At 49.2% G+C, this 13,552-nt stretch overlaps 1 long non-coding RNA gene across 2 annotated transcripts; it reads left to right on the top strand.

Moving 5' to 3' along the window:
* The first annotated feature begins 4,265 nt into the window (after positions 1-4,265).
* Positions 4,266-12,721, top strand: LOC135977706 (uncharacterized). 2 transcript variants are annotated; one of them, XR_010595132.1, is made up of 6 exons: positions 4,266-4,553; positions 10,539-10,571; positions 10,673-10,705; positions 11,458-11,478; positions 11,577-11,603; positions 12,551-12,721. It is a non-coding gene; the product is annotated as an uncharacterized LOC135977706 (long non-coding RNA). The 2 variants fall into 2 exon arrangements; XR_010595131.1 differs by lacking the exon at positions 4,266-4,553 and having other exon boundaries at positions 9,869-10,571.
* The last annotated feature ends 831 nt before the right edge of the window (positions 12,722-13,552 follow it).

Here is a 13,552-nt window from a genome sequence, read left to right as displayed (position 1 = left end):
TATTTGGCGGTGCCTCCATCCCCTGTGCCCCTTCCTGGCAGGATCATCAGCAGCTTAGGAGGGAAATTCTAACACCAGTGTAACCCCCACTTACCTGCCAGATATTTGGAGGCTCCCAAGAAATAACACACACAATTCAACACAGTAATTATATTAACCAAGAGGTAAATATAATGTAACTGGTTAAAACACTATTCTCAGGGTCATTGGTGCCCATGCTGATAATACACCTGAATTTCCCCAGGCACGTGACCTGATATAGCAAATGTAAAATTAGTGTCTTGTTGGTACATGTACTTTGTAGGGGCCCTTCGTGACCTGTGACCACGAGATCTTTTGTGCAGCTGTTAGGAATGTGGCTGACTGGGCTCAGTGCTGCCCGAGTGACTCACACGGGGATAGGGTGATAAATCCCTCTGCAGATTTATAGGCAGCAGCAACAGTCTCTGCTCGGACCCCAGGGAAGCACCAACAGCCTCTAAGGTTCCCAGCAGCAGCTGGCAACCAGCCGGGAAGTGTGAAAAATCGGATCGGGGCAGGGCGAGGGGGGGGGGTAACAGGTGCCGATATTAGACAAAGCCCCAACTATCGGGACTGTCCCTATAACATTAGGACATCTGGTGCCCCTGGCCTGGTAGGGACAGAGCCCCCTCTCCCCCCCACTCCAAGCAGTCTGGCCCCTTTCCCCAACACAGAGCCCACTGCACCCAGGGGAGAACACAGGGTAGTGCAATCTCCATTGATACCCCTCCCACACACAAGTAGCAGGGCTTTGCCCCCACTATTCCACCCCCAGGAAAAGCAAAGGGTGAGCTGATGGTCCCTCTAGGACCAGCTCCGAGCACCCAACTTTCATGAGTGTTGGAACCCAGCAGCACACACACAGAGGTGCATTGAGCACTTGGGCTATGCGGAGCCTCCGCTCCATTGCTCCTACCTTTGCACCATGTTATTGGTTAACTTGTTTTAATCAATTGGAGTTACTTAATTTTTTTAAATGTCCAATTCTACTAAAAAAAAAAAATCATCAGTCCAGAATATTCCCACCAATACGTAACATTCCCAGGAGCAATTCCTAATAAAATCAAAACTGCAACATAGTTCAGTCATTTCTTTGCTTAAAGCACCTCCATTTCCCGCTCTTCCACCTTGCTAGGATCACCGCACCTTCATGCCCCTATTTCCTTTACTGTGGCATCTTCTCTGTCAGTTTCACACATTCCAGAAAAATCTCTCCCCGTCCGCCACTCACGCATCAGCGCGGATCTCCCCAAAGCACCTGGCACACAGCTGTCAATCTGCAGCTACTCAGCGTATAGTCCAATGGCTGCTCTCTCTCCGCTGACAAGAAACCTGACCAAGTGCCTTTGCTACAAACCAAGTCTGGGATTTATTGGTTTGATTGGAGCCTGCTGGGGTGTCCGGCCAGAGTCAATACAGCCTGCAGAAAGAACACAGCCATGCAGCCGAACATTTGACCACACCTCCCACTGCATCACGGACAAGCTACCCTGATTTGAACTCTGGGCGAGGGAGAGTCCGATTACCAATGGAGTTGCACGGGATGAGCAGTACCCAGGGCATTCTACTCTGTGCCCTTGTGGCTGGGGGCTAGGGAGGGGGAAAGAAAACAAACAGGTGCTCTGACGACACTCAGTTCAGCGCACTTATGACATGTCTGTTTTCCACTTGTTTTACATAATCCCATAGCAGATATTCCATCATCTTGCCTGGGATGGATGTCAGGCTGACAGCGTATAATTACCCACATCACCCCCCTTCCTCCCCATGGTCCCTCCTGCCCCTTGCCCAGCATGGGGCAGGAGCGGTGACTGCGGGCGGGGGGGGGGGGCTGTGCTGGTGGAGGGTCCCGCCGGAAAAGGGAAGGGTCGGAGGGTGGAAGGGCAGGCTCAGTCAGTCTGCCCTGGCAGTCGAGATGGGGGGCACTAGGACCCCACGGGAGCAGTTGCTGCAGGGAGGCAGCATGGAGCTGGCGGAAGAGGCAGCCAGGGATGCTCTGCTCCAGGGAGGCAGCTAGAGAGGCCGGCGGGAGGGGGCGGGAGGTGGGGCCGGGGGAGGGGGGGGCGAGGGGGAGAACACCCGGCCCCAAATATTGGTGGAGCTGGGCCCCTGGGCTCTGAATATTGCTGGTGCCTGGGCACCACATGGAGATATAACTCACCGCCTATGCCTAGAAGTCTATATCCCTCCCTGCTCAGGTGAAGTCCATCCCGAGAGAACAGTCCTCTGTCCATGAATGCCTCCCAGTGGCCATACATCCCAAAGCCCTCCTCATAGCACCACTGCCTGAGCCATCTGTTGAGCATCATAATCCTGTCACACCTTTGCTGCCCTTCTCTAGGCACAGGCAAAATCCCACTGAAGATCACCTGAGCCTCCATTTCCTTAAGCGTCTTCCCCAACCTGGCATAGTTGCCCTATGGAAACCACTTCAAGCCAGGGGGTGTGGCAGGCCTAGCACCCCTCGTTCTGGCACCCCTAGCACCTCTATTGAACCCAGCACACCACCAAACACCTGCAAACCCAGACAGCAGCCAGGGTTGTGACCTTTTCCTCAGCTCAATTCATAAAAAAAGAAAATGAGCTATTTAAAAAAAATGAAGATGAGCGATGTCAAGGCTGAATCCCCACTCTGTCACTCCCAGTGCAGGAAGTGGAGGCCCGCAAGGATTTTAAAAATTAATATTGGCCACTCCAGGCTGGTATTAAACTCCCAAGGTTACAGCTTCTCTCTGACCTTGGGTTGGTAAACGCTGCCACCACCCAAATGCAAAAAAACAACAACACCCCTTTGAACCCAGGAAGGAGCACTTGGGAATTCCTCCTTTTTATTATAATTATATTATATATAATTATAATTATATATAATTATAATATAATATGACCTGAAATCTTTAAAATCATGATTTGAGGATGTCAGTAACTCAGCCAGCGGTTCTGGGTCTATTACAGGAGTGGGTGGGTGAGGTTCTGTGGCCTGCGTTGTGCAGGAGGTCAGACTACATGATCATGATGGTCCCTTCTGGCCTTAAAGTCTGTGAGTTTAAGGCAGAGGAGCACAACTCTTCCCCTCCTTGTCTAGGCTGGCTCTTTGCACACCGGCTGCTGGAGATGTGGTAAACAGTGAAGTGACAAAGTTTGCAGATTATACAAAATTACTCAAGAGAGTTAAATCCAAAACTCCCTGCAAAGAGTTACAAAGAGATCTCACAAAATGGGCTGAAATTCACAGATGAAAATCAGTATTGATAAATGCAAAGTAATGACATTGGAAAGTATAATCCTAACTACATACAAAATGATGGAGTTTGTATTAGCTGTTACCCCTCAAGAAAGAGATCTTGGAGTCATTGTGAATAGTTCTCTGAAAACATCCACTTAATGTGCAGATGCACTCAAAAAAGTGAACAATGTTAGGAACAACTAGGAAAGGGATAGGTAATAAGACAGAAAATATTATAATGCCACTATATAAATCACTGGAACACCCACATCTTGAATACTGCGTGCAGTTCTGGTCATCCCAGCTCAAAAAAATATATTAGATTGGAAAAAGTACAGAAAAGGACAACAAAAATTATTAAGGGTATAGAACAGCTTTCATATGAGGAGAGATTAAAAAAACTGGGTCTGTTCAGTTTAGAAAAGAGACGAGTAAGGGGGCATATGATAGAATTCTATAAAAGTGGTTTAGAGACAGTGATTAGGGAAGTGTTATTTACCCTTTCCCAAAACACAGGAACCAGGGGTTACCAGGTAAATGATTAGACAGCAGGTTTAACCCAAACAAAAGGAAGTACTTCTTCGAACAATACAGAGTCAACCTGTGGAACTTGTTGCCATGGGATGTTGTGAAGGCCAAAAATATAACTGGGGTCACAAAAGAGCTAGATAAGCTACTGGAGGACAGGTCCATCAGTGGCCAAGGTAGTCAGGGATTCAACCCCGTGCTCTGGGAGTCCCTAAACCTCTGACTGACAGAAGCTGGGACTGGACGGGGATGGGTCACTGGATACTTGACCTGTTCTGTTCATTCCCACTAAAGCCTCTGGCACTGACCCCTGTTGGAAGACAGGACACTGGACTAGCTGGCCCACTGGTCTGGTTGTTCCTATGTTCTTAAGCCCCAGATCACCCACTGACACTTCCCTACAGAGCCCCCCCAGCCTTCAAGCAGGACCAGGAGCCCCTCACACTTAAGATGATAGCTCGTCATCCTAACACAGTCTCCAGTACCCCACAGTCAGCACTGCCTGACGTGAGCCTGTGCGGAATGACAACGGGTTCCAACTGGCTCAGGCCAGATCCTCTGAAAGGTGCAGTTCACCACTGCTAGGGGCTGTAACAACTTGTATTCTCTGTGGATTGACCCACAGGGGACTTTTAACTAACATCGCCAGTGGGTTACACAGCTAGTTGCAAAGAATCAAATCTAGTTCAACACGTCCTTGACTCTGATTTACTATCAGCAGGAAGGAAGATCTCTGCACCTCTCCTCATTTTCTAATCTCTCCGGCTTGCCCTTTCATGAGGTGAGCAGAGTTACATTATTATTATTATTATGGGTGATGTTACAATAGAACTGAAGGCCCTGTTGAGCTCGACGGTGCAGAGACACATGGCACAAGGCCTGAAGGGCTAAATAGATAAGACCAGGGCTGGCTCCAGGCACCAGGCACCCAAGCACATGCTTGGGGTGGCACCTGGTAAGGGGCGGCGGGGGGGAGTGCGGCGCGGCATTCCGGGGGGGGCGCTCCGGCGGCGCGGTCCGGCGCTCGGCGGGGGGGCGGTGCGGGAGGGCGGTGCTCTGGGGGGGGGGGTCCGGCGGCGCTCGGCGGGGGGCGGCCCGGCGCTCGGCTGGGGGGGGCGGCGGCGCGGCCCAGCGGGGGGCCTCGGGGGGGCAGCACTTTTTTTTGCTGCTTGGGGCAGCAAAAAAGCTAGAGCCGGCCCTGGATAAGACAAAGGGTGGGAGGAAGGAAGTATCATTCATCTTGGAGTAGTGTCCCTGTGCATGCTCCACTGCAGGTGTATTCGTGTCCCCTACGCCTCAGATCAGAGATTTTAGGAGCCGTGTCCGTTCAGCCCCCACAGACGCTGTCCCTGTCTCGTGCCCTGCAGTAGGGCTATAGAGCGTTGCACGGACAAACTGCCCTCAGCTCCTTCTCAACCGCCTTGACCTGAGATGGAGCCTCAGCAGCCTCCGATTTGAGAATACCTCATCTGTATTTTACTTTCTGTTTCGCGTTATTAGTGTTCATTCATTGCGTTTCAGTCAGTTAGTGTTAATACTCCCCTTCTGCTTCCTTTAAAAAAAAAAAAGAACAATAAAATAATCCCCCCTCTTTATTTTGTTATAAGACTAGTGAACTCCCTGTCCTTAGTTCTTTCTTGTCTCCTCCCTCTGGGGAAGTGAAACCTGGACAAGGTACGCCTGGCTCTTCCAGATTTAAGTGTTGCTTCTCCTGCCGAGAAGCAATTCCAGGCAGTGATGTACATTCCCACTGCATTCGCTGTCCTGGAGACTCACACGTGCTGTAAAAGTGTACTTTCTGCCTGACATTAAAATCAAGGGCTAGGAATAACCTTGAACTAAAACTATGACTACTAATGAGGGAAAGTTCACTCGGCTCAGCCTCTGACCCTGGCCCTGCCCCCCCCCCCCATACAACAGTCCCCCAAAGTGGCCGAATCCATCTACTTCCTCGGCTCAACACTCTATGGCAGCTTTAAAGAGGAAACTTTTGGATTCCTCTCAAAAAGCCACAAAAAAGCAGGCTACACGTCATTGGATAGAGAATCTATCCCAAAGACATGATCCCCAACAAGATCAACCACCTTGGTACTGACTGATCTACAACTGGATACCCACGAGACGACTGGCTCCTCGGGTACTGGTACCACCAGTAAGCCTAAAAACCCAAAGGGCACAGGCTATGGGAGTTCGGTACCATGGGGGGAAAGGGGTGATAGAGAGAGTAACAGCTCCTCTAGCTCATCTCCGATAGAGTGCTCTAGACCCTCGATACCGAGTACTTCAGCTCTGCAGAAGACCAGAACAACACTACTGGCCATTTATCAGAGTGCAAAAGACTCCCACTACTGTTGCTCTTAGGAAAAGGCAATTTCTTACTGCTTCTCTGTCTGGATCTCCTGATCCACGGGAGAAGAACTTTCAGGAACAGGCAGTGAGATTAGACAAAGGGATTACTCCAGTGACTAACATCTCTTCATCCTCTCCTGATGAAGCTGTTATGCCTCCCCCACCAACTTTGGCAAATGACTTCAAACCATTTCAAGACTTCATCAAGAGAGAGGTGGATTCTCTAGTCAAGATGTTGCAACACAAGCTGCTTGACATCCTACACACTTCATCATCAGCCTGTATTGCACTCACTATTAACGAGGCATTGCTGGACCCAGCAAAGACTATGTGGCACGGTACATCCCACATGCAAGAGAGCGGATAAAAATATTATGTTCCCTCTAAAGACTCGGATTTTTTATTTCCAACCCATTCCCAAACTCCTTTGTCATCGATGCTGTAAATGATCGTGGCAGACAGCACCGTGCTAAATCAACACCCTGTGACAAGAACTTAAAACAACTTGAAAATCATATTCTTAGGTGACCCTGCAATTTAAGATGGCTAATTACCAAGCTCTTATGGCAAAATACAACCATATCAGTTATTCTACATTAAACGCCTTCATTGACCATCTCCCAGCAGTTTCAGGTGAGGGTCAGGTTCTTGCAAGGACATTGTTGCAGGCCCCTCTCTAAACACCGCTGACACAGCTGCTTGCTTCATCTCAACAGCAGTGGGCATGCAGAGGGCTTCCTGGCGTCACCTTTCTGGCTTTCCAAGGGAAGTCCAGTCTACTGTGGAGGACCTTCCATTGGAAGGATCCAAATCATTTGCAGAGAAAATGGATGAATCCCTCCACATACTAAAAGACTCTAGAGCCACTTTGCATTCACTGAGAATTTATGCACCTGCACAAAAAAGACGATATAATAAATCACAGATGACACAGAGATCCCGGCCTGATCAATTTTCTCCCCCGCAGAGCATTATGAACCCCAACAGAAAACACAATGAATACAAAAGCGAAGATCAACTGCTCCACAATCATCAACATCACAGCCATCTGCATCTATGCATGAATTTTGATGTGTTATTTGAGGCCCCGAGTTACCACCCCCATTTTAATTTGCTGCAAAAACCCAAACATCACCACTACTTTGGCAACGGCCTTACTCTTTTTAATCAAAACTGAGATCAAGTGGGTTTTGGAGATCATCTCCACAGGATATTTGATCCATTTTACCGCCGTCACTCCTGCCTACCCCTCCCCCCGACCCTCCTCAGGAACCCTTCTCATGAGTAGCTTTTACATCAGGAAACAAGCTATCTTCTGAACCGAGGTGCTATAGTTCCTACTCAACACAGAGGGAAGGACTTCAAGTACTTCCAGATACTGAAAAAGAATAGTGATTGGAGACACATTCTGGATCTAAGATCACTCGACAGATTTGTAAAGCTACAGCACTTCAAGAAGGTTACTTTGGCAGCAATAATCCCGTCTCTGGACCATGGAAACTGGTTCTCGACCCTTGACCTACAAGATGCTTACTTCCATATCGCGATCCACAGAAGTTTTCTAGTATTCACTCTGGGACAAGACCACTTTCATTGTCTGCACCCAGAATGTTCTCAAAGGTCCTTTCTATGGTTGTGCTGCTCCTTCGTAAACAAAGAGTGATAATATTCCTGTATCTAGATGATTGCCTGCTCAAGGCATGCTCCTTTGATGATGCTTTGACTCCCCCACAAAAGACTATGGACCTATTCCTCCAACTGGCTCTATAAGTAGACATCCAAAAGACCATATTAACTCCAGTATAACGTCTGGAATTCATAGAGGCCTACCTAGATGGAGCAGAGGCCAAAGCCTTCCTCCCGTTATGCAGGTTCAACACCTTAGATAACTTGATCTCTAAAGGACAGGCCAACCCTCAGACCTTGGTCAGAAATGGTCTTCAACTACTGGGATGCATGGTGGCAGGCACCTTTGTAATAAATCACGTGAGACTCCACATGTACTGCCTTCAGTGGTGGTTCAGTACAGGATAAGTACCAAGCACACACAGCTGAAACAAACTTCTATTGATGCCCTCAACAGTCAAAAACTCCCTTGACTGGTGGAAAGAGTCTCACAATGTCTGCTCAGGAGTGCCCTTCACTCAACCACCCCCAGTGTTAATAATGACAACAGACGCATACCTATTGGGATGGGGAGCCCAACTGGACACCCACGCTATTCAAGGCAAATGGTTCCCCTTCAAATCCACATTGTATATCTACTTACGGGAACTCAGAGCAGTCAGGAAAGCTTGTTCACATTTCTTACCACTGATCGGGGCAAGCATATAAAGATTATAGGCAACATTACATGTATGTTTTACATAAATCACTAGAGAAGAGCAAGCTCACCTTCCCTTTGTACCAGGCAGTGAAACTCTGGAACTGGTGCACTCACCACCACATAGAACGGCTTTCATATGAGGAGAGATTAATAAGACTGAGACTTTTCAGCTTGGGAAAGATACGACTAAGGGGGGATATGATAGAGGTCTATAAAATCATGAGTGGTGTGGAGAAAGTAAATAAGGAAGTGTTATTTACTCCTTCTCATAACACAAGAACAAGGGGCCACCAAATGAAATTAACAGGCAGCAGGTTTAAAACCAACACAAGAAAGTATTTTTTCATGCAATACACTGTCAACCTGTGGAACTCCTTGCCAGAGGGTGTTGTGAAGGCCAATATTATAACGGGGTTCAAAAGGGAGCTAGATAGATTCATGGAGGATAGGTCCATCAATGACTATTAGCCAGGAGGGGCAGGAATGGTTTCCCTAGCCTCTGTTTGCCAGAAGCTGGGATTGGGTGACAGGGGATGGATCACTTGATGATAACCTGTCTGTTCATTCCCTTTGGGGCACCTGCCATTGGCCACTGTCAGAGGACAGGCTACTGGGCTGGATGGACTTTTGGTCTGACCCATTGTGGCTGCACCCCATGTGCCATGCCGCCCCCTGAGGCCCCGCCCCTGCCCCTTCTCCCTGTGCTCATGCCACCTCTTCTCCCCAAACCCCTGACCTCACACCAACCCTTCCCCCAAACCCAGCATTGTCCCTCCTTCCCCGCAAGATCCCACCTGCTGCTCATGCCTCTCCCCCTTCCCGTCACTTGATCTTACAGCTGGCAAAAAGTGGGGGGAGGGCCTGACCCCTTGATCCCCCCTGTTCCGGCACCCCTGCATCCGCTGCTATATTTTATTCCAGTGTCTGATGCTCAGTACTCGACTCGACTCTGAAAGCCCACCCCTCCATTCAGGGCACTGCTGCAGCGTTGCCGAGAGTGGAGCACCCATAGAGACCCACTGAAAGAAGAAGAAAGGGTTACTCACCTTGTGCCGTAACTGTGGTTCTTTGAGATGTGTCCCCCTGTGGGTGCTCCACGACTTGCCCTCCTTCCCCTCTGTTTTGGAGCTCTTACCTATGAGCTCTGTGTAGAGAAGGAACTGGGGGCAGTTTGTCTGCACAGTGCTGTAGTGACCTAATGCACGGGAGGGGGAGAGCGTATGTGTGGGCCGAACAGAAACGGCTGCCTAAAATCTCCGATGTGAGGCGCAGGGGTGTGAATACACAGAGAGTGGAGCAACACACGTCTCGAAGCACTGCAGTTACTGCACAAGGTGAGTAACCCTTCTTATCCCATTTTACACTCAGGGAAATGAGGCCCAGAGCGATTAGGGCCCCAGTTCAGCTAGATACAGGTGTAACTTTAAGTGTGTGAATAATCCCATTATTATAAGTCAGACTCTCGCTGTCAGGCATTTTTTCCAGCCCTCAAATCATTTTCGTGGCTCTTTTCTGCATCCTTTCCAGTGTTTCAACGTCTTTTTTCAAATGAGGTCAGCCAGTTGTTCAGGCAGCCCCACAGCCAGCTGCACCGGCTGCCAGCCACGGCTGGAGTGGCCCAGGGCAGCTGGCCCCCGGGACCATCTGAGCAGCAGCCGGTGGGGCTGGCCCAGAGACTGCCTGAGCAGTGGTCCCTCGGGCGGCCACAGCAGCTGCTGCTCAGTGGCCCCTGGCAGCTGGTGCCACTGGCCCTGCCCCCTCTCCAGCAGGGCCCCCCCCAAGATTTACTTAGGGGTACTTCTCGTATAAGTCCTGAACTGGTCACAGGCGGTGAATTTCTTTGTTTATTGCCCGTGACCTGTCCACAACTTTCTCTAAAAATACCCATGACTAAATCGTAGCCTTGGGCATGGTACAGGGGTGATTGAGTGAGGGTCTAAGGTCTGTGATGTACTGGAGGTCAGACTACGACCCGTCCGGCCTTAAACTCTATGAAGCTATGATTTTCTGCAAAATAGCAGCTCTTTGCTAGTATTAGAAGAGACCATCACCCACTGGAATCTCACCTCTCTCAATCTCTTCTTTCTTTAGACGATCTGCAATCTAATCTGGAGAAAGAGAGAGGTAAGTTCCTGGGACAAGTTCACCAAACTAACAGTAGGAATGAATAACCTCGTTAATGCGACAGCATGAAACCTCACCTCTTTCTTCCTTTTCTCTTCCAGAGATTCTGCGCTCTGAGCTGGAGAACGAGAGAGGTAAATGTCTGGGCTCTCAGGAGGCTTGAATGATTTTCTCTCACTGTACATAGTCAGACAGACTTTGGCCTCTGTCTCTGCACTGTCTGTTAGGAGAGGCTCTGACTAATCATGGAGCGGGGTAACTGCTCCATAGATAAAGTTGCTGCTCAGTTTCCATCGTAAGCCTGATCTTAGCCCTTCCTCTAAACTACACACACAGGGGAGTGTCCATATCCCAAACTGGTGGGTCTGCCTGTGCCAATGTACCTTTTTGCTATTGAATTTGAAGGAATGGCGGGGTGGGGAGATCCTGATGCCCTGGAAAAAGAGGCTCAGCAGAGTCCTAAAGTATCCAAGCACTCTCTGATTCTTTGAGGCACAAAGTCAATGAGAAGGAGCCAGCTAATGTTGCTGATCCCTGAGTTGAGATCCAGTATCCAGAGACAAGGTTTAGCACATTAAACCCTCACTTCCACGTTATCAGGGCCTAGCCCCTCGCCAAGATTCTAGGCACACGGGGAGTGTGGACACTACACCACAGGTGAGCCCAGCTAGGGCAGGGCATGGGAACCCAGTGAGGGTCAGATGTCAAGAAGGGGGGTGTGATCCATGGAGAGATCTATGAGGATGGAGCTCAGGCCAGGCGACCTGGGCAGAAAGAAGCCAGCAGAGAGCACAGTGGAGGGGGCAAAGTGGTCCTTTAAAGGCACATTCCCTAACCCAGGAGCTGTTGTAGAACTGACTGCACACCCATGTCTCTCTGTTTGCAGGGACATCCCTGGCTGAACTTGGTAAGTGCCATGTGTCCCCCCTCCCCATATGACACTGTGTCCTACGCCAGCAGTCTGTGCTCCGGGGAGTGCTCACCTCTTGGTGTGTTTGATTTCAGGCTGGAGTAAAGTCAGAAAAAATGCAGGTAAGTGAAGCTGGTATGTTAATGTCAGACCCCCTGCACCACTCTGCTGCCCAGCAGATGCACACATGCCAGAAGTCACAGGGAAAGCAGTATGGTCAATGAAAATGCCAGATTTGTCACAATGCTCACAGTTAACTATGGAGTCACAAGCGCTCCAGTGTAACTGCGATAACTCAGAGTGCTCCTAAGGCCGGGAACTTACCTGCTGTCAGTTCAGGGGGGTAGGCGCTTACAGGAGTTTGTAACTGTGGGTCAGAGTTGGGGTTTTGCTGGACACGTGTGGTGAATTCTCATGTGTTGTGTTGTTGTTAATTGACTTCATGAACTAGAAGGGATCTAGGAAACTGTGTACATTACCTTAACTGGCTGCGGGTAATTGTCTTAATGCTTTTTGGACTCTGGTGAAATCTCTGTTTTTACGGAGTTGTCAATCAGTAGCCCTTTGGCCAATTCAGTTCAAATTTGGTAGAAAAATTCTACCTCAGACCCAGACCAAATCTACCAAATTTGAGTGTGATATGACTCTGTGGGTGTTAGAATAGAGGGCTCCCAGCTCAGGCGTAGATTGGAGACTCAGTTGCGGTCTTAGCTGTGGAGACGTGGTAGCGGCCCCACAGCACAGATTTTGTGGTAGGTGACCACTGAGTTCTCGTAATGGTTTGAAATGACGTCCGTGTGTGTAACACCTGAGCTCTCTCCTCACAGGGGCCTCTGTAGAGGTTACAGACAGGCCCAATGGGAGCTAGAGGCATCTCCAGCTCTTTCAGGGGAGCTATTTGCCTCTAGTGCCTGGGAGGAGAGCTGCAGTGACAGGCAGAGAAGCAGGTTCCCGGGCGATAGAGGCTGGAAATCAGAGAGTGTCCTAGCCAAGACAGAGCTGGGGGGAGGATGGGAAACAGCCCCGATGGGCTGGGCTCTGCCCCTGATGCTCTGCCCCATCTCTGCAGTGAACGTGATTCTGGATCCGGACACGGCTCATCCCAGCCTCGTGGTCTCTGAGAATGGGCGATCTGTGAAATGGAGGGGCCTGCAGCAGGACGTGACTGACAACCCCGAGAGATTTGACAGTGAAACCTGCATGCTGGGCTTGGAAGGGTTCACCTCGGGGAGACACTCCTGGGAGGTAGAGATCGGGGGTGGGAGGGCCTGGGCTGTGGGGGTGGCTGGAGAGTCTGTCAGGAGGAAGGGCTGGATCAGCTTGGCTCCTGAGGAAAGGATCTGGGCCATGGATCAGTGTGGGAGCCATTACCGGGCTTGCATTTCCCCGGATACCCTCCTGCACCTGACTTGGAGCCCTGGGAAGATCGGGGTGTATCTGGACTATGAGCAGGGCCTAGTGTCATTTTATCAGCCTGGTACTGAGGCCCCGATCTTCATTTTCACCTCCTCTTTCACTGGGCAGCTCCACTCTTTCTTCTGGGTCTACTCCCCAATCACACTGTGTTCCTGAGATATGGCATGGGGGGGGCGGCATAGCATCTCTCACTGGTCAGACTTTTTTTGTTCTGTTATTTTTCTGAAATGGACTAATTTTTCATTTTTTAAATATTTTCCATTTTTTATTCTTTTCAAAACTTGGAATTTTCCAAAATGAATATTTTCAATTTTGAAAATCCTTCCATTTGACTAAGCTGAGGGCTCAAAATTGGCAAAGCAGAAGAAATCCTGAGTGATGTGTTGTGTAAGACGCTACCTACATAGACTAGAACAGAACTCAATACACAATACATCATAGGACCCCTCCCCCCAAATAAAAGGTTTAGTTGAAAATTTTGTAATAATGCAAAAAAAAAAAAAAAATCTCAAGAAAATCCAAATGTTTTCACACACAAAATCTCTTTTTGTAAATTGGCCAAATTTCCTCAAGATATTTTTGAATGAAAACTTTTGTTCAGCTCTGATTAACACCTGTAATTGCATATAATCAATGAATGTTTCCTGGTTCTTAG

The sequence above is a fragment of the Chrysemys picta genome, unplaced genomic scaffold, assembly GCF_011386835.1.
Source record: "Chrysemys picta bellii isolate R12L10 unplaced genomic scaffold, ASM1138683v2 scaf15, whole genome shotgun sequence".
Classification (NCBI taxonomy): Eukaryota; Metazoa; Chordata; order Testudines; family Emydidae; genus Chrysemys; species Chrysemys picta.
The sequence above is the reverse complement of the archived record's forward strand: the minus strand, read 5'-3'. Positions and strand labels throughout refer to the sequence as shown.